The following is a 19,706-nucleotide window of genomic DNA, read 5'->3' on the forward strand; positions in this document are numbered from 1 at the left end:
TTTATATCATTTTGTGGAGAAAACAAAATGCTGAAGTTTGAAACCCCCCCCCCAAAAAAAGAAGCATGGACGGGTCATGACAAAAAACATTCCTGGCGTGGCAGGAGGTGTTGTGCTCCCCCCCCCCCCCCCTTTCCGAAGAACTGTGAACAATTTTCTTTTAAGAGCGCCCTCTTTGACTCATCCTCTTCCAAGTTATTCTCCCATATTGGGGGACATAGTCTCAGGCGGACATAATTTCCAGGGACACCGGGAAACAAATGGAACTATCTTTTATATTATTTTTTTTTTGGGGGGGGAATAACAACAATTTTGACACCCCCCCCCAAAAAAAAAAAAAAAATATATATATATATATATTTATAATGAATAGGGTAGATGGCCTTAGCTTTCGATCCAATCCGGACCTTCTTCAGAGGCATAAAACAAGTACAAACAAATACATATCCATTTATAGAAAAAGAGAGGGGGAAAGGGATTAAGGAAAGGATCCAGAAAGAAGCGGGAAAATAACAGCCAATCAAAGTTCCTATTTCAGAAACAATATTGGTGGCTATGAACCAATAGGAGTGGAGTGGCGAGGACAAAGGATGTTTAGAATGAAAGAAAGGGTTACTGGACCATAAAAGTGGTAAAAGTATTGTTCGACAACAATGCAGGGAGACATGAAAGGGTAGGATTAGAGAGCAAGTTGCATCATGATGCAACTAACAATGGTCAATTAATAAGAATAGCAAGATCAAAGGTATGATGATTTTAAAAAAAGGTATGAGGCACCTGTGGAAAAAAGGGGGGTTACTTACATCAGATAGTTACAGTGATGAATTTATAAAAACAACTTTAAACTAGGTATAAATATATATATATATTTAAAAAATAATAAAAAAAAATAAAAATAAATCGATATCATATTAACAGGGGCTTAAAAGTATAAGAAAATTAACTTTCCATGCGGAAGAATCGGTGTTAATTTTTTGTACTAATGGTGTGTAGAGTACTCAATGAAATTAATGTACGAGGGAATCATAGGACATGGCATAAACATTATTCCCGGATTAGGCCCACTATTTAGTTTTGCAATAAATTTCAGATGAAATTCAACAATTATGGAATAAAATGTTTCACTGCAGCAATTAGTTCTTGTTTTAGGGGTCTGGGTACTTTTGGTTGCACACAAAACACAATGCCCACATTATTTACATTAAACTCACACAGTTTGATGAAGTGATAAGTAGAAAGCTCCTTCTCTTATAGGAATACCTGCTAAGGTTTTTGAGTTTTTGAGAAATGAGAACGAAGTCATGTCACGAAAAATATTTTAGCATGTAAAATGTATTTTCATGACAGTGTTTTACTATGACGATTTGAGGCATTGCATGGCAAGGTATCAATAAAATATAATTTGGTTTGCGGTAGGTAGAGTTAATTCTTAAAGAACTGTCATCGGATGTTCGGGGGAGACTTCACTTCTCAGTTCTGAAAAGAACTGTCCTGCTTTTTAACTACTTACCCGGGCTTCAAACGGTGTAATGTGCCCAGTGTGTTCGTGACAAAAACTTGGACCCCAACCCTAGAGGGCGCTCACCAATCCATGTGGTCAGAGCCGTCCAATAATATACGGCTCTGCATTTTCTTTTGTACAAAGGAAATCATCTGAGATTTTACCTATACTAATGTTGACACTGCGACCTGCTCCGAAAACATTCTAGATATTAAGATACATATTATGAAAGTTTATCAATAATAATAAGGCTGTTTTATTTTAATATTTTATTATGAAGCTCTTTGAGATTGAACGCTCCCAAAAACATTGAATTTCATAAAATAATTATTATTTCAATGCTCAACATTTTGAAACTAAAATTGTCTACTAAGAAGCCTTTCATTTAAAGTGTATTCGAAAGTTTCAAGTTTTTCGTTTTCCCCCACAAAACAATTAGACAGCAAGTGTTTCACTGAGAACTTTCCCCAGGATAAATAAGAAAGGAATAAACAAAACAAATAATTTACGTGAAACTGACAATTTTAAGACAAATGAGGTCGCCCTTTCAATGTTTTTTTTTATCAACAGACGCGCACATGCGCACTCAGTGTCCTCCAAAAGTGCAACATGTCGTCTGCTCAAGATCACATCGTCGTCAATCAAAACAAATGTTTCCACCACAAAACATTAACGTAAGTGCCCTTTTTTTGTTCAAATGTGTGTATAATAGCATAGTCAATGGCATAGTGTATAACTTGGTGTCGTATATCTATATTGGAGTACTTAAAAATGAGCATTTTCTGTTCGTTTTTATTTAGCGTTTTGCGCTTTTGCAAACTTCATCATGATCATCCGCGTTGTTGACATTGTGATTGTTGTCAAAACAATAATATTCATTTGGATGAGTTGTAGTTGAATGTTACTGTCGGTCGGGCTGTTTGTAAGCCTGTCTGTCGGGTTGTCTGTCTGTCTGTCTGTCATGTCGGGCTTACAAGATATACATGTAACATTGTGTGTGATTTGTAAGGTAGGAACTGTTCTTTTGTAGGATGTTTTGACATGGGGTGTTTTAACAGGGATTATTAAAGATAGGGGTGACAACACCTGGGGGAAACCCACAATGTCGCTCTGTGTGTACGGGGGCTATATCTCGGGCAGGTTTAAAAAAAAAAATGAAAAACATTAGATTATTCATTTCCTAATGCATGAGGAAAGCCCACAATGACTCATAGTCTCTCTAAAGCCAAAGGTATATTATTCTTAGTAAGAATGCTTGTCTGTCTGACACAGTGAGAGTCTGATCTCAAGGGAACTTGGCAGACTTACAAGGGAAGGGGGTATTAAAACGGTGACCAATCTTGCGACAATTTCTCTCATAAACTAAAATGTTTTTTTCCCCCCAAATCTATAGACTCTATATTTAATATTTTGAGCCATAATTTATATTAGTTTTTGCCCTGTTTGTTTATGTTTTATCTCATTTGGTGAGGGGGGCAATATTGGGAAGAGTTATGAAGGCCCCCCCCCCCCATCTTCCAATACTCTAGAACTAGAAACTAGTTGCGATGATCATAAACCTCCTTCCCCCTGCCCCCCCCCCCCCCCCATGGTCTTAGCTGGCCGTAGACTGTCAGGACCATTGAGAGGATAGAGAGTTACAATCATCGCAACTAGAGGGAAAACGTCAACTTGTACGCACACCAACTTGTACACACCAACTCGTAAAACGCCAAGTTATGCTTGTAATGTAAATGTATTGAAATTCTTAGTTGCCTTAAAAGATTAAAGAGTGCGGAAGATTCAAGATTGGGAACTGGTTAGGCATGGACGCCATTTCAGCAAGCAAATATTTTGTTGAAACAATGGTCTTTAATCTGCACTGATCTATATTGTTGCATCAAAATTGCTTGCTAAATGATTCAAATGGCATCCAGTGATCATTTTACATTCCAGCCAGAGTACCCCATCGCCCTTCTCTACGGTTTTGTCTTAATTGGTCTTTGACTCCTTTGTCTTAGGGAGAAGAAATCTGTGAGTGTCTTATTACAATTGACTGGCTTAGCACTTTATTTTTTTTTTTTTTTGGGGGGGGGGGGCTGTTCAGAACCCCCCCCCCCCACACATAAATAAATTTGATAAATAAATAAAATATAAACAAATAAAATAAAGTGAATAGTTCATCACATCAAATGAGACGTTCGCAATTATTTTATTTTCCTAAAAATTATCTGACTTTCCCTGGCTGCTCAGAACCTTCCCCCCCCCCCTCAACACAAAAAATATTAATAAATAAAGTTAGGAATAAACAATAGTTGTTAAAAAATAAAAATGAATGGTTCAATACATTGAATGAGCCCTTCAAATTATTGGGATGCTCCAAAATTCTTTGACTTTCATGGGTCAACTGTTACCATGGCAATACAATACCTTTTAAAACTTGGTTACATGAAATTTTTTACTAAAAAAAATAATCTCCATTCATTTTAGTGGGGTAAATTTTCAACTGTTCAGTTAATTTTGAGGGGGAAAAAATAAAGAAATAAATAATAATATAAGTGGGTCCCGCCATAAAAAATAAAAAAAATTAAAAATTGTAATAACATTATTAATAATACCAAAATAAAATAAATAAATAAATAAATAATAATAAATTAAAAATAAAAATTATTAAGTATCTTCGTATTTTTCTGTTTTTTTGTAAAAGTTACATTCTTTTAAAATGGAACTATTTTGGTTAATCTTTCAAGTTCCTCAAAGAAACAGAATTTGTTTTGCTCCGAGAAAATCCAAGTTAATTTTTTATTTTTAATAGAAAACAAAATAGTTTTTGGTTAAATAAAATTGCATTATAAGATATTTCTGAGAAGAAAAGAAATATATTTGTCAAGACATTCTTTCTAATTTTGTGTTGGCACTTGTGACTTTTTAAACTTGGTTAAACTTTTTCTTCTTTTCATGGGTCAACCGTTACCATAGCAATAGAATATATTTTAATGTGGTTAAAATATATATTTTTCTTCTCTCACAATGTATAATATTTATCTTCTGTTCATTTCTTCTACCATTGACCTCTTTCGAGTAAACAGTGTTACATTTTCCCTCTTTTTGCAGTGTCATGCAACAGTGCGAACAACATCAACATCACATCCTAACATGGTGAGTTTCTGATTATCATGGCTTAGCCAGTTATTGATCATGGGGGGGGGGGAGCCCATGGCTTCTCATGACCCTCCCATAACCCCCCCCCCCCCTAAAAAAAACATTAAAAAACAACGCATGTCCCAAACATTGTTTTACTATTGTGCACAATGGGTCTTAGTACAGTTGTTTTAAACAGGGGTAAACTGTTGGGGGATAATTCGACTTGGTTAAAATATACTTTACTAGAAAACAAAATTGTCTTTTTATGGGGGGGTTTCAATTAATGTTATGTTTTTGTTAAAAGTTTTATTTTTTTATTTATTTTTTAAATCAGAAGTTTTTCGGCAAATCTTTCAAGTTCCTATAAGAAACAGAATTTTGTTTTGCTTGGCGTGTACAATGATATTGATATCAGGGTTCAACTGATGAAACATTTGGGGGGTTTTCAACTTGGTTAAATTATACTTTACTAGAAAACAAAATTCCCTTTTTTTTATGGGGTTTCAAGTGTTCGGTTAATCTTAATATTTTTCTGTTTTTGTTAAGAGTTTTTTTTAATTTTAAATAGGAGTTGTTTTTTTTAAGTACCTTTGAGAAACAGATTTTTGTTTTGCTTGGCGTGTACATTGATATTAAGGGGGGGGGCAACTGTTGGGGGGGTTAACTTGGGTAAAATAATATACTTCACTAGAAAACAAAGTTGCCTTTTTATGGGGGGTTCAAATGTGGTGCTTTTGTAAAAGTTTCAATTTATTTTTGAGAATCAGAACTTGGGGTAAATCTTTCAAGTTCCTTTGAGGAACAGAATTTTGTTTGCCTTGGCGTGTACAATGATACTGATTACAGGGGTCAACTGATGAAACATTTGGGGGTTTTCAACTTGGTTAAAATATATACTTTACTAGAAAACAAAATTCCCTTTTTTATGGGGGTGTTAGTTTTTATGTGTTCAGTCGATCTTCATATTTTTCTGTTTTTGTTAAGAGTTTTTTTTTTTTTAAATGGGAGGTTTTTGGTATTTTTTTTTCAAGTTCCTTTGAGAAACAGATTTTTCTTTTGCTCGACGTGTACATTGATATGGGGGGGGTGCCCTTCAAATTATTTGTTCTCTCCAAAACTCTCTAACTTTCCCTTATATTTACCAAGCGTAAGGGTCTTGGTACACTAGTTTCAGGGGTCAACTGTTACCATTGCAATTGTTTTAACACTTTTTAAAACTCGGGTGTATTGTTTTGTTTTACAAAAAAAAAACAATGTGCCCTTTTCGGGGGGTGTGGGAGTTTGAGTTTTCAAATGTTCAGTTAATCTTCATAATTTTCTATTTTGTTAAAAGTTGGAAAAAAAATTAGCAATTGATTTTTTGTTGTAAATCTCTAAAGTTCATTTTTTTTTTTGCCAGTACATTGATTCCTCATTTTATTTTCATTTATTTATTTATTTATTTTATTTCTTTTTTGGAGGGGGGAGCTTGACTGGACTTGGAGCCTGGGCTGCTCAGGACATTCTTTCGCGATGTTTTTTTAATGACAAACAGTTTCTTTGATCTGATGAACTTATAAGTGGTTTACTTTTTGTGTGCAGATCTTATACGGATCTTTGGAATCTAAGTGAAGAAGGGACTGCTGCTAAGAAGAGATGTACAACAATTCTCCAATCTGAAGAATAGAAGATGGGCAACGACATCGGACTCCTACATGGACAGTGACATTGTATTCCTACCTGTACAGCAATTCCTTGTAATATCTTTTAGTCAAAGAAAATAGACTTTGTGAGACGTTGGTTACCTCAAGAATAAGAATGATCATCACAAATTTCTGATCCAGGACTGTCTTTAAAGGCACTGCAGACACTATTGGTGACTGCGCAAAATAATTTATTAGCATTACAAACTTAATTGGGAACGAGCAATGGAGAGCTGTTGATAATATAAAGCACGGTGAGAAACGGCTCCCTATGAAGTAACGTATTTTTTAAGAAAGAAATAAATTCTCACTAAAATAAATTTGAGACCTCAGCTGAGGTCTCGAATTCATCAAGGCATCTGACAGGAGTTACAGCACACAACTTGTGCAACAGTGGTGTTTTTTTTCTTCCAAATTTGTGTCAAAACTTTCACCGGTTTGTTTTTTATGCATGTGTGGAGATAAACCAAGTGAGAATACTGGTCTTTGACAATTACCAAAAGTGTCCATGCCTTTAAGAGGTTTCCTTAAAAAGTAAAAATTATCTAAAATAGATGTTCATGTTTTTGAGAAAATTATGTTGTTCATGGCATCATTTATTATCTTTTTTTTTTAAACAAATCTTGTTCAGTTAACCATTTCAAACTTAAAGGCACAGGACACTACTGGTAATTACTCAAAATAATTGTTAGCATAAAAACTTTCTTTGAAATAAGCAATGGAAAGCTGTTGATAACATTGTGAGACAGGGCTCCTCTGAATTAACTGAAGTAACATGTCGTTTTTGAGAAAGGGGTTATTCTGTCACTCAAATAAAAGACTTCAGGCCTGAAGCCTTTTATTATGCATCTCTGAAAGCACACAAAGTTGTGCAACCGAGGGCATTTCTTTCATTCTCTTGCAACTGCGCTGACCAACTGAGTCCAAATTTGTACAGATTCTTTGTGTTATGCATAATATGACGGGATACACCAAGTGAGAATATTGGTCTTCGACAATTTATTAGGAAAGGTAATGACTGACAGCCTAATGGTTAATTTAAACAAATAATAAACACACGTTTTTGAGAAGACATTTTTTATTTCACCATGTTGTAAAAGAAACTTAATTTATTCAGTTATCCAAATCAAACTTGAACAATAATCAAACAACTATTTAACATCAGTTTAAACAACTTGTAAATAATTTACTGATAAAAAGTTAAGTTTAATAATTTATAACAATTTATGAAAGTTTACTTATGTTATAAATAAAAACGGTACACTGTGATGACTCTGAATCTTCTTTTGTCTGATTGTCATATTTTGTTGTAAAAACCTGTATTTATTTGCTTTAAAGATTTATTTTGCTTCACAAAAGGAAACAAACACGTGCACAAAAAACAATAATCAAAAACGTAAATTTTCCTTGTGGCCGAGTATTTAATTTAAAAAAAAATAAAAAATCATCAACTTAGGGGGTCTTTAAGGTAGTAGTCTTGATTCAAGAAGTTTTTATTAAATTCGCCACAAGAGGGCGCTCTCTCACCACGTGACCGCTACCGTGTATTTAATACATGTAATGTATTACATGTACAACAAATTTCGTCCAGATGTTCATCACATCAAAAATTTTTTGCTCCAACCCGGAAGACGCCATAGCCTAGCAGACAAGGAGACGGCTTTGAAGGACAACATTGGAGACATCTGTGCGGGTTCGAGCCCCGTCCAGGACACCACCATCATGGAGACACGCTCACCAGAGGAACGCCCACGGAGCCCGGACCACGACAAGGAGACAACATGGCGGAGACACACAAGAGGGAGGCGTGGACAGCGGGAGAGAGAGAGAGAGAGGGGCTGTGGTGGTGGACCGGGCAGGAAAGTGGAGACGAGAATTTTTTTTTAAATTAAATTTTATTTTATTTTAATAAAAAAAATAAAAAAATGAAAAATTAACGGTGAATCATTTTCTTAAAATCGCCTGAAACGTATGCTCGTTAATTTTTTTTATTTTCCATCAAAGAAAATCCAAAATTGTAAAAACTTCAAAAAATCACCACTAATTTTTTTTTTGGGTATTTCATTTTCTTAAAATCGCCTGAAACGCATGCTCGTTAATTTTTATTTGAAAATTTTTTTTTTGCCTAAAAAAACTCTAAAAATCACTGAAAATTACAAAACTTGAGAGTCAAAACCTTCAAAACACCCTTTAAACAGTGCGGAATACACTCGAGAGTGTCTTATTAACATTCTACATGAAATACGCATTCTTATGACAAACAAATCCACAGGAAAGTGTCGTTTTTAATAAACAATTGCTTATAATGACTCTATAACTACACTTAGCATATATAATTGTAGGTGCTTACTCTTATTTACAACAATTGCATCAATTGCACAGAACACACGTTCGTGACTTCCAACCTTCAAATTGCTTATTTTAAGTAATACAAAATGGTATGCGCAGCTTAACTGTGAATTCCGAAGCTGTCTTATCAAATAAGCTCGTTTAAAAAGGGCCATTTACACACAATAAACCTTGATAAAGCATCTGCTAAGTGTGTCATGTAGGAATAATCCAAACAAGTTTAGAAGAAATTAGTCTGGCACCTACACTGAGAAATAGTGCTGTATAAGCACTAAGAGACGGGGAATCAGACTTTGAAAGTTGTCAAAAATAAACCCGAAAATTGTATGGAGGCTTAAAATGACCATTTTCATTGCCAAGTTTCCAATTTAAATACATCAAAGAAACATAAAACAAATAAGACAAGTATGTATTTTGGGGTTCTCATGGATTTGCGATATCTAATTTTCATGAAAAAAAAGATTTAAAGATGCAGTACAGTACGTAACAATAAACTTAATGCAAATGCAGATGTTCCCTCTGAGTTTCCATATATTTGAATTATGTTTAAAATGAAGGCAATGCTCACTTCGGACAATGTTTTGCAGATAAATATCATCACGCGTGATACCAATTCATCAAATTAACCACATATAAGTATCAAACTAAGTATTTAAAACGTTTTTTTTTAACTCTGACCTGTGTAAAAGTAGTGATAATTTGACATACGTACAACAAGATTGCATGATTTTCACTGCATTGCTTTGTATTCAGTGAAGTATGTTTAGTCACAGCTAGTTTGGCGCTTTGATTTCCTAACCAATGATTCAGGCCTGATGTTTCATTCTTGTAAGGGCAAGGCATCAGGGAAGTTTGAATTAGTAGCGGAACATTTCAATGGGCACCGAGGCAATGACCAAGGCCGTGTGCATGGAGGCAATTGCTGCGTAATTTGTCTCCGCAAAGTATCAGGCCTGATGATTCAAGGGAATTGCAAAATGTACTTGACATTAATCAGCAAAGGTATTCACTTCATAACAAAAACAGCCACATCGGACTGTACATGGTAAAGATCTGTTTACACAATACACTTTGCTTTAAAGCAAACTCAAGGCTTTTGAAATAAATAACAACTTTGGTTACCAATTTGTAAACAGTAAAGACTGATGTGTGAGTGGTTTTATAAGCGTCCATGTAAATAGACCTTTGTACAATTGGTAAAACGCACTACGTGAGACGTACCTTAACATCTTAGTATTGAATGAATCACAACGTTGAACTGAATTAGCTTGAGACGGTGACGAGATTACGTATTTGAAATCATGACGAGACAGCAGTTGAACTGAATTAGCTTGAGACGGTGACGAGATGACGTAGTTGAAATCATGTCGAGGCAGCATCTCACAGGCTCCCATCAGTCAAATCGGTGCATCTTTCATACCACGAGGCAGCATCTCACAGGCTCCCAGCAGTCAAATCGGTGCATCTTTCATACCAAGGCTCGGCCCCCATCCTCAGTGTCCTATAAACAAATATTCAAGGGCCAAAATTAATGCATATGAGTTCAAGTGACAACATAGAAAAGTGGCCTACATCCGATACCCATCTAAGACGAGGGGTTATTATTAGGAACAAACAGGGTGCATATTCAGCAATGATACATAATTTAAGTACAAAAATGGTTAAAATGTTTGGGGCAGTCCATCACAGATTGGCATACAAGCATAGGCACAGTAGGCAGAGGGCATGCAATTGCCTACCCAAACCTGGGCAAAACAGAGAGGAAAGTTCCGCCACAGTGAGAAGATGAAAAGATAGACAGAGGAAGCAAACTGCAATATCTTTTTACCTAGTTACAAGAGTTCTTGTGTTTTTATTTGTGTAACATTTCAGGCTAACCGACCCCGCCCCTTAATCGAGGCAAATCAAGTCATCGACCCCAGCCCTCTGCCCCCCTTAACCAAAGAGTCCAATATGAAGGTCCATCCATACCAATTGTGATTGATAAACAACATCAAACCTAGGAGCGAAAACAGCCAAGCTCAACTGATGAAACTTCAGGCAGTTGACGAGATGGCATTATTTGAATTCAGTAAATTGGGGTTGAAAAAAAACAACATCAAATGTACCTTTAGGAACCTAGGAGCGAACAAAAACCCAAGCTCAACTGATGAAACTTCATGCAGTTGACGAGATGGCATATTTGAATTCAGTAAATTGGGATTGAAAAAACAACATCAAATGTACCTTAAAAAACCTAGGGGCAAACAAATAGCCAAGCTCAACTGATGAAACTTCAGGCAGTGAGAAGATGGCATATTTGAATTCATTAAATTAGGATTGAAAAAAACAACATCAATAGTACCTTCAAGTCCTAGGAGTAAACAAAAAGCCAAGCTTAACTGATGCAAGTGAGGCAGTGAGAAGAGGGCATATTTGAATTCATTAAATTTTGACTGAAAAAAAAACAATATCAAATGTACCTTCAAGTCCTAGGAGTGAACAAAAAGCCAAGCTCAACCGATGAAACTTCAGGCAGTGAGAAGATGGCATGTGTGAATTCATTAAATTGGGATTGAAAAAAACAACATCAAATGTACCTTCAAGTCCTAGGAGTGAACAAAAAGCCAAGCTCAACTGAAGAAACATGAGGCAGTGAAGAAACTTGAGGCAGTGAGGAGATGGCATATTTGAATTCATGATGATGCTGCAGTGCATCTCACGGGCTCTCTTCCATTAAGTTGGAACATCTTTCCTATCACGGCTTATCATTACCTCTTGAGTATTCTATAAACAGAAATTCAAAAGACAAATAGCTGCATGAACTACATGTCAATCAGACAGGACAACAACACATATCACAATTCTGTGAGGAGAGGCATCTGGGTCCCCCCCCCCCCCCCCAGGGGTCAAATTTTGGGGCTGGTCCTGAAGGATATAAAAGTGGGGTGCAGTTGGGGTTGATTAAGTTTTGAAGTAAAGGGGATAAATGTTGGGGGTGGGACCTGAATGGCAAAAGGTGGGGTGCATTTGGGATTGATATTTAAAGCTAAAGGGGTAAAATGTTGGGGGCAGGTCTAGAATGGCAGAAAAGTGGGGATTGATTTATAATGATAGAAAAAATGGGTAAAATGCTGGGGGTGGGTCCTGGATGGCAGAAAAGTAGGATGCATTTGGGATTGATTTACAGTTGAAGTAAAAGGGGTAAAATGTTGGGGGTGGGTCCTGAATGACAGAAAAGTGGGATGCACTTGGGATTGATACTAAATTGAAGTAAATGGGGTAAAATAATGGGGGCGGGTCCTGAATGGCAGAAAAGTGGGATGCATTTGGGATTGATACTAAATTGAAGTAAATGGGGTAAAATAGTGGGGATGGGTCCTGAATGACAGAAAAGTGGGATGCATTTGGGATTGATACTAAAGTGAAGTAAATGGGGTAAAATGTTGGGGGTGGGTCCTGAATGGCAGAAAAGTGGGATGCATTTGGGATTGATACTAAATTGAAGTAAAAGGGGTAAAATTTTGTGGGTGGGTCTTGATTTACAGAAAAGTGGGATGCGTGTGGGATTGATACAGATTTCAAGTAAAAGGGGTTATTTTTTTTGGGGGGTGGGGGGGTCCTAATTTGCAGAAAAGTGAGGTGTATTTGGGATTATACAGATTTGAAGTAACAGGGTTAAATGTTGGGGGTGGGTCTTGACTGGCAAAAAAAGTGGGGTTTATTTGGGATTGATACAGATTTGAAGTAAAAGGGATAAAATTGGGGGTGGGTCCAATTTGAAAAAAAGTGGGGTGCCTTTGGGATTGATACAGATTTGAAGTAAAAGGGGTAAAATGTTGGGACGTGGTCTTAAATGGCAGAAAATTGGGATGCATAACTTGGGATTGATTTATTTGAAGTAAAAGGGAAAAATTTGGGGGTGGGTCCTTATTGCAGAAAAGTTGGGTGCATTTGGGATTGATACAGATTTGAAGTAAAAGGGAAAAAATGTTGGGGTGGGTCCTGATTTGCAGAAAAATTTGATGTTTATTTATTTGGAATTGATATGTATTTAAAGGGGTAAAATGTTGGAGTGTGGTCTTGAATGGCAGAAAAGTGGGATGCGTTTTGGATTGATTTATATTTGAACTAAAAGGGGTAAAATGATTGGGCGGTTCCTGATTGGCAAAAAAATGGGATGCATTTGGGATTGATACAGATTTGAAGTAAAAGGGGAAAATGTCGGGGGTGGGTCCTAAAAGTGGGATGCATTCGGGATTGATAGAGATTTGAAGTAAAACTTTGTGGGTGTGCACGAATAACTACCTGACTACAACAATACATCATGTACATTTTGATGTTTTTGAGGCTTTTAAAAAAGCGCTGATATGTGAAGTATTCATACTACATCGTGTTACATTAATCCCTCGCGAGTATGACCAGTTGACCATCATTCACCGACACTGGCACTGACAGTCAGCAGTCGTACTCACTGTCAGTGTCAGTGTCAGCAGTTGTACTGAGCTGACAGTGACACTGACACAACAGCAGTAAATATTTTACTTTTATTTATATTTAGAAAAGACTTGTAGTAAATAACAAGGCAGGAAAAGCAGCTTACAATTGAACCATAACAACTGTAACTTACCCTGAGGGTGTAGGTTAATACTCCGGGTTTGATGTACAGCCTCATTGGACAAGGAATCTTTTGGATTTGTAAGAAACACTGTCTAAAATCTTCAAGTTGTGCAGTTGTAAATCCACGTGCGAACGCCATGTTGACTATTATTGACTCTGTCTAAAAAAAAACTAGGGAGGGCGCACTCCATAACCGCAAAATAACTCGATACAACAATATGATTTTGGTCAGAGAAGTTGTCTCGATAATCGAATGCTCTGATCAGATTTTTGCAAGAAACAGAACGCTGAAGACTGATGAATGTAAAAGGAGGAAATCTTCTAGATTGTTCATATTTTATAACTTACGAAAATATATCATTAGGGTTGGCTTTCACTTTCAGAATAAAGTTGATATAAAAGAATAATTATGTAATCATAAAGTTTATTTTTTATTTGAAGCCCAATCCGACCATGCAGAGGCAGAAAATTGAGCGGAGGAAAACGTTTTCCTTTTTTTAAGTGAGATGCCACACCATTACCCCTTTTCCATAGTTCCCTCATGCACCATATTTTGAGTCTTGAACTCTTTTTTATTGTTAAGAAACCTTCATGGGATTGTATACCGATAAATATTTTTCGGGGTTTTCCCGGGGAGTCAATGACAGATTGTGAATTTTAAGAAGAGAGAGAGGTCGCCCTTTCATTTTTGTGTAACAACAAATCGCACATGCGCATTCAGTGTCCACCAAAACTGCAAAATGTCGTCTGCTCACGATCACATCGTCGTCTTCAAAAACAAATGATGTTTTCACCACGAAACATTTCATGTAAGTGCAAGTATTTATCGAAATGTTGTATGAAATTTGCATAGCTTATAGCCTGACGTGTATCTCTTTGTTTTAATACATGGTGTGTTTAAGTAGGAAGATTTTATGGTTTTTTTTTTTTTGTGACAACGTCGTTGTCACTTTGTCTGTTGACTGTTGTGTGTGGAAACCTCTGCTCTGCTCTGCTCTGTAATGTATTATGGACCTACACAACAAACATACATTGACAATCAAAAATGAATCATTGTGAACATGATCAACAAATGATGAACAACGATGTTTGTAGACTAAACTCTTTACTGCCATTCCAATTACTATTGTCAGTCAGCATGGTCAGAGGAGGATTATATTATATACGACCATTTTTATTGGGGATGGGCTGGAAGGAGAGCACAAGAAAGACACCATTGAAGAAGGGGGTATTTTTTTGTTAGGCCTGTAATCAAAACTAACTAATTAATTTGTGCACTCGGTTCATATTTTATCTTTTGGAATGGGGGAGGGGGGGGGGGGGCTTGCTCCTGCCAATACTTTGGGTTCCCTGTGATTCTTGGTCCTTCAATGTCTTTGGTCAGGAGTACATCTCTCAGACTCAGAGAGATCAGTGAGTTTCTTTGAAAGCAATATGATGTTATATTTGAGTCTTACGTACTACTACCTAGACTAGGTAGAGTACTTCTACGACTAAGGTTTTTTCCGCTATCGTTTCACTCAGTATCAGAACGGTTTTAGGAGTACTGTAGTACACATGCTTGTTCGACAAGTTTGAATGTGCTTTTGTGTAGGAAAAGTATAAGCCGCTACGATCCACTGCATCCTTTATCACAATGCAATTGTTATAGGGAACTAGCCAACTTTAAAACAGAAGTATTTCAATCTATCAGTTTGATCAGTCACATCCGATCATTCAACCCCCACCCGACGTTCCATGTTAGTTGTTACAGACTGCTGAACACAGGTCTAATAATATTAATTCTGTCCCTTTTCTCTAATGTAGATGGTGAGTTTTGGATCTGGTTTTTGAACTTATCTGTGGAATGAATCCGCATCAAGCAATCAAGGGTACCTGGGTGAAGAATCATCAGTTTGGACCACACCCCACCTCCTGAAATATGACGGTGAGTTTCTCTAAAACTTTTTCTTAAGTTGTTCCTCGAATTTACTGCCAAAAACACACTTGGAACTCCCTGAGTAATCCTCTGTGATGTACCTGTGCACAACCAAAACCATCCCCTGATATTCTGTTAATTACAAAAAAAATGCTTTGAAGAGTTCATCCTCTTGTCTGCTTAAATGTTGACCCACCCCAGGAATAATCAGTCAAAAACATGCATCCCTCCTCTCTGCATACTTAGATCCGCCCCCAATTTGACCATTTACAATACAACCAAAATCAATCCAAAATATGCACCCTCTTTTCTGCTCACTTTGAGACCCGCCCACAATGGGGACCCAGCCATGCATCTCCATCCTCTCTGGAAAGTGCCTTCCCAATTGGTGTATCCTCCTTTCTGGCACTCGCAGGGTTCCGTCTCAAAGAGGACCCATCCACAACCCGTTGCAATAAAAAATGCATCCCTCTTTTTTAAAGTGTAACCACCCACAAAGTGGAACCAAGTAGTTTTAACCATCAATTAATCCCAAACATTGCTCCCCCCTGTATGCCAACTCAGATTAACCCACAATGTGTACCGAATTTCATAGAGCTGCTTAAAAGCAGACAAGTTTGCCAGTTTTCTGCTAAGCAAAATTAAGCAGGATACAGTCACAGATGCTACACCATTGTATTTCGGATGGTATCTTATTCTGCTAAGCAACTGATTTCATCAATCAAGTTCAGTTTTCTGCTAAGCAAAAATTACCAGATTATCCAGTCTCAGCTGCTTGTTCAGTTTTCTGCTGAGCAAAAATTTGCAGGATACAGTCACAGATGCTACACCATTGTATTTTGGATGGTTTCTTATACTGCTAAGCAGAATTTTCTTCAGATTTTATCAAGCAATTTGTTGTGCTTAGTAAAGCAGCTCTATGAAATTGGACCCAGGTATCAATCCAGCAAGCATCCATCTTGTATTCTTGGGTCCACCTTCAAAGTGCTTTGTGGACAGCCCGACATTTGTATCAATTACACACATAATATGCACCTAGCTCATCTGCCTATCTGGACTACGGACCAACACTTTAATTCAAATGCCCCACTTTGTCAACCATTCTGGCCCAGCTTCAATATGTTACTACTTCTATGTATTATATCAAATCTGTACAGCATCTTGGAATCCCATTTAACTTTCAATCTGGATCCACCCCAATACTATTATTACCCATCTTCAAAATGTATTTCACCCACATATGAAATTTGTAATTGCTTTACCATAGAATAAAAACCGGTAAGCAGTTTACCCACTGTTTCATTTGTAATTAATTTGTTGTTGTTTATTATTTCTGTTTTTTTACAGAACACTCTTGAAAGGATGGCATGCCTTAGAAGAAGTGATGTGGCATCTTAATTCAAGAGAGCCCATGAGATGCAGCATCATCATGAATTCAAACCATCTTCCCATTGCCTCAAGCTACTTCAGTTCAACTTGTTTGTTTATTCAAAACCATGATAAGAAGGTATGTACCTCTACTTTGATTTTTACTTTTTCAATCCAAAGTATGCACAAAAGTTGTATGCCATTTTGGACTTGCCAACACTTTTTAACCCTTTTCCTTCAGTTCAATCAGCCAACTGTCTTTACCCCTACTTTTTAAATCCCCAAATCAGACCCTACTTGTTGGCATTTCTGGACCATTCCCAATAGGTTACCTTTCTCCTTAAAATCTGTATCCATCCAAAGTTCACCCTCTCGTCGATCATTCAGGAACCACCCCAACAGTTTACCTCTTTAACTTCATACTGTATCACAATCACATTCAGGCATAAACCACTGCATGTTCTATCATTCAGGACCAACCCCCAACATGTTACCTCTTCTGCTTCAAATCTATATCAACCTAAATCCACCCCCCTATTTTTTGTCATTCAGGGCCACTGGATTAACCCCAACAACTTATCCCCATCTTGTTCAAATCTATATCATACCAAATCATACACCCCCTTGTCTACCATTCAGTGCCAATCCCAAACAACTTACCCCTCTAACTAAAAACAAGCACCCCCTTGTCTTTCATCTATAACCATTGTATCAACCCCAACAATTGACCCCTTCTATATCAACCCAAATCTCACTCCTTCCTTGTCTGTCATAATGTTCAGTGCCAACACAACTTACCCCAAAACAACCCAAAACAAGGCACCCCTCTTGTCTGTCATTCAGGACCAACCTCCAACAACTTACCCCTCTCAACTCAAAGCAAGCACCCCCTTGTCTGCCATTCATAACCTGCCCCCAGCATTTTACCCATTTTACTTCAAATCTGTATCAACCCAAAACATGCATCCATCTTTTCTGCTATCTGCTATCCTAAACCCCTCCCCAATAATTATAACCTCTTTTACATTTACTTCAAATCTATATCTGTAATGTGATGCCACTTTTCTAATCTGGATACAGGACAACATTGTGTACCCTTCTTCAAACTTTATTACCCCAAACATGTGATCTGTTTTCCAAAAGACATGTCTTGGTCCATTATGAATGACATGTAGTTCATGCATTAATTTGTGCTTTGAAATTTTGTTTATAGAACACTCAAGATGATAAGCCTTGTCATGAAAGATGCATCAGCTTGACTGAAGAGAGCCCATAAGATGCAGCATCATCATGAATTCCAATACGTCATCTTCTCAGCATCTCAAGCTTCCTCAGTTCAACTTTGTTAGTTATTCGCGGAAAACATTATAGTGGATATTAAGGTACGTCTCAAGTAGTGAATTTTACCTATTGTAAAAAGATCTGTTTACATAGACTCTTAGACACCACTTAGAAAAGAGTCCTTGTTGTTTAACACTTTGTAAACAAAACTTACAAAGCTGTAGCATTAAAAATTGTCCTTTATTTCGTAAACAGATCTTTGTTGTCTTATACACTCATACATGGACAGCACGTAGAGAGGTTTATTTATTGTAAAAAGGTCTGTTTACATGGACTCTTATAAAACCACTCGGACATCAGTCTTTACTGTTTACAACTGAAACAAAGTTGTTATTTATTTCAAAAGCTATGAACTTAATTCAAAGCACAGTGTACTACATAAACAGATCTTTACACGTACAGCCCTATGTGACTGTTTTTGTTATGAAGTAAAAACTTTGCTGAATATTGTTGTGTACATTTTGTAGCTCCGTTGAATCATCAGGCCTGATACTTTGCAGAGACAAGTTACGCAGCAATTGCCTCCATGCACACAGCCTTGGTCATTGCCTTGGTGCCCATTGAAATGTTCTGGTACTAATTCAAATTTCCCTCAGACTCTGGCATTTTACTGAGAAAAAGCTGCCTTGCCCTTACAAGAATGAAGCATTAGGTCTGAAGAATGGGTAATGAAATGCAGAAAACAAAGGGCTACTAGCTACGACTAACATTTTGTACTGAATACCAAAGCAGTGTAGTGAACAATCATGCAACATATAGGCTAACATGTACAGTTTTAAAACATAACTTTATACAGATGTCAGAGTTTGAAACATGTTTTAAATACTTAGTTTGATATTTATATGTGGTAAATGTGATGTATTTGTATCACGCGTGATTATATTTATCTGCAAAACATTGTACGAACCGAGCAGGGCCTTCGGTTTTAACGGTAATCCAAATATATGGAAACTTGGAGTGAACATCTGCATTTCCATAAAGTTTAATGCTTACTTTTGAAAGTACAGTACCGTATCTTTTTACCATTTTATCTTGAAAACTAGATTTCGCAAATCTATGAGGACCCCAAAATTAATAGTTATACATTTTTTTAATGATTTTCTGATGTATTTAACATGGAAACTTGGCAATGCAGATGGCCTTCTAAGCTTCCATACAATTTTTGCACCATCTTTTGAAGTCTGGTTCCAAGTCTCTTAGTGCTTATACAACACGTATTCTTAATGTAGGTGCCAGACTAATTTCTTCACACACTTGTTTTGATTTCTACTATATGTATACACTTAGCTGATAAGTTATCAAGGTTATGTGTGTAAATGCCCCTTTTAAACAACAGGTTTTAAACTGCCAGCTTCGTAATTCACAGTTAAGCTGAGCATAGTTACTTTATAATACTTAAAATAGGAAGTTTGAAGGTTAGAAGTCACGAACGTGTGTTCTGTGCATTTAAATTGTTATAAAAAGAAAGCACCTACAACTTACGCTAAGTGCCAACTTAGAGTAATTTTAAGCAATATTTATTAAAACGACACTTTCCTGTTAGTTTGTTTGTCACCAGAATGTCTATTACATGTAGAATGTCAACAGGGATACCCTGGAGTGTATCACGCACTGTTTTAAGGGTGTTTTAAATGTTTTTACTCTCAATTTTGGTAATTTTCAGTGATTTTCAAGTTTTTTTCCCAAAAAAAAATTTGATTTAAAAAAAAATTAACGAGCATGCGTTTCAGGCGATTTTAAGAAAATGAAATTAAAAAAACGAAAAATTAGTGGTGATTTTTGCAAGTTTTTACAATTTTGGATTTTCCTTTATGGAAAAAAAAAA

At 36.6% G+C, this 19,706-nt stretch overlaps 1 protein-coding gene and 2 long non-coding RNA genes across 3 annotated transcripts in view; 2 read left to right on the top strand and 1 right to left on the bottom strand.

Moving 5' to 3' along the window:
• Nucleotides 1-6,581, top strand: part of LOC117302562 (beta-1,3-galactosyltransferase 2-like) — a 30,817-nt gene extending 24,236 nt beyond the window's left edge. Inside the window, exons 2-4 of the transcript XR_004520445.1 lie at nucleotides 2,072-2,175; nucleotides 4,595-4,639; nucleotides 6,206-6,581. The gene's annotated coding sequence lies outside the window, so the exon portion shown is untranslated. The remainder of the gene's footprint in view (nucleotides 1-2,071; nucleotides 2,176-4,594; nucleotides 4,640-6,205) is intronic.
• Nucleotides 6,582-8,416: 1,835 nt separating this feature from the next.
• On the bottom strand, nucleotides 8,417-13,382 carry LOC117302481. The gene is made up of 3 exons (XR_004520438.1): nucleotides 13,265-13,382; nucleotides 11,235-11,421; nucleotides 8,417-10,156 (listed from the first exon to the last, which is right to left on the bottom strand). It is a non-coding gene; the product is annotated as an uncharacterized LOC117302481 (long non-coding RNA).
• A 599-nt stretch (nucleotides 13,383-13,981) lies between these two features.
• LOC117302443 lies at nucleotides 13,982-19,569 on the top strand. Its single transcript, XR_004520428.1, has 4 exons — nucleotides 13,982-14,063; nucleotides 15,061-15,181; nucleotides 16,520-16,679; nucleotides 17,754-19,569. It is a non-coding gene; the product is annotated as an uncharacterized LOC117302443 (long non-coding RNA).
• Nucleotides 19,570-19,706: the final 137 nt, after the last annotated feature.

This window comes from Asterias rubens, chromosome 18, assembly GCF_902459465.1.
Source record: "Asterias rubens chromosome 18, eAstRub1.3, whole genome shotgun sequence".
Taxonomy (NCBI): Eukaryota; Metazoa; Echinodermata; class Asteroidea; order Forcipulatida; family Asteriidae; genus Asterias; species Asterias rubens.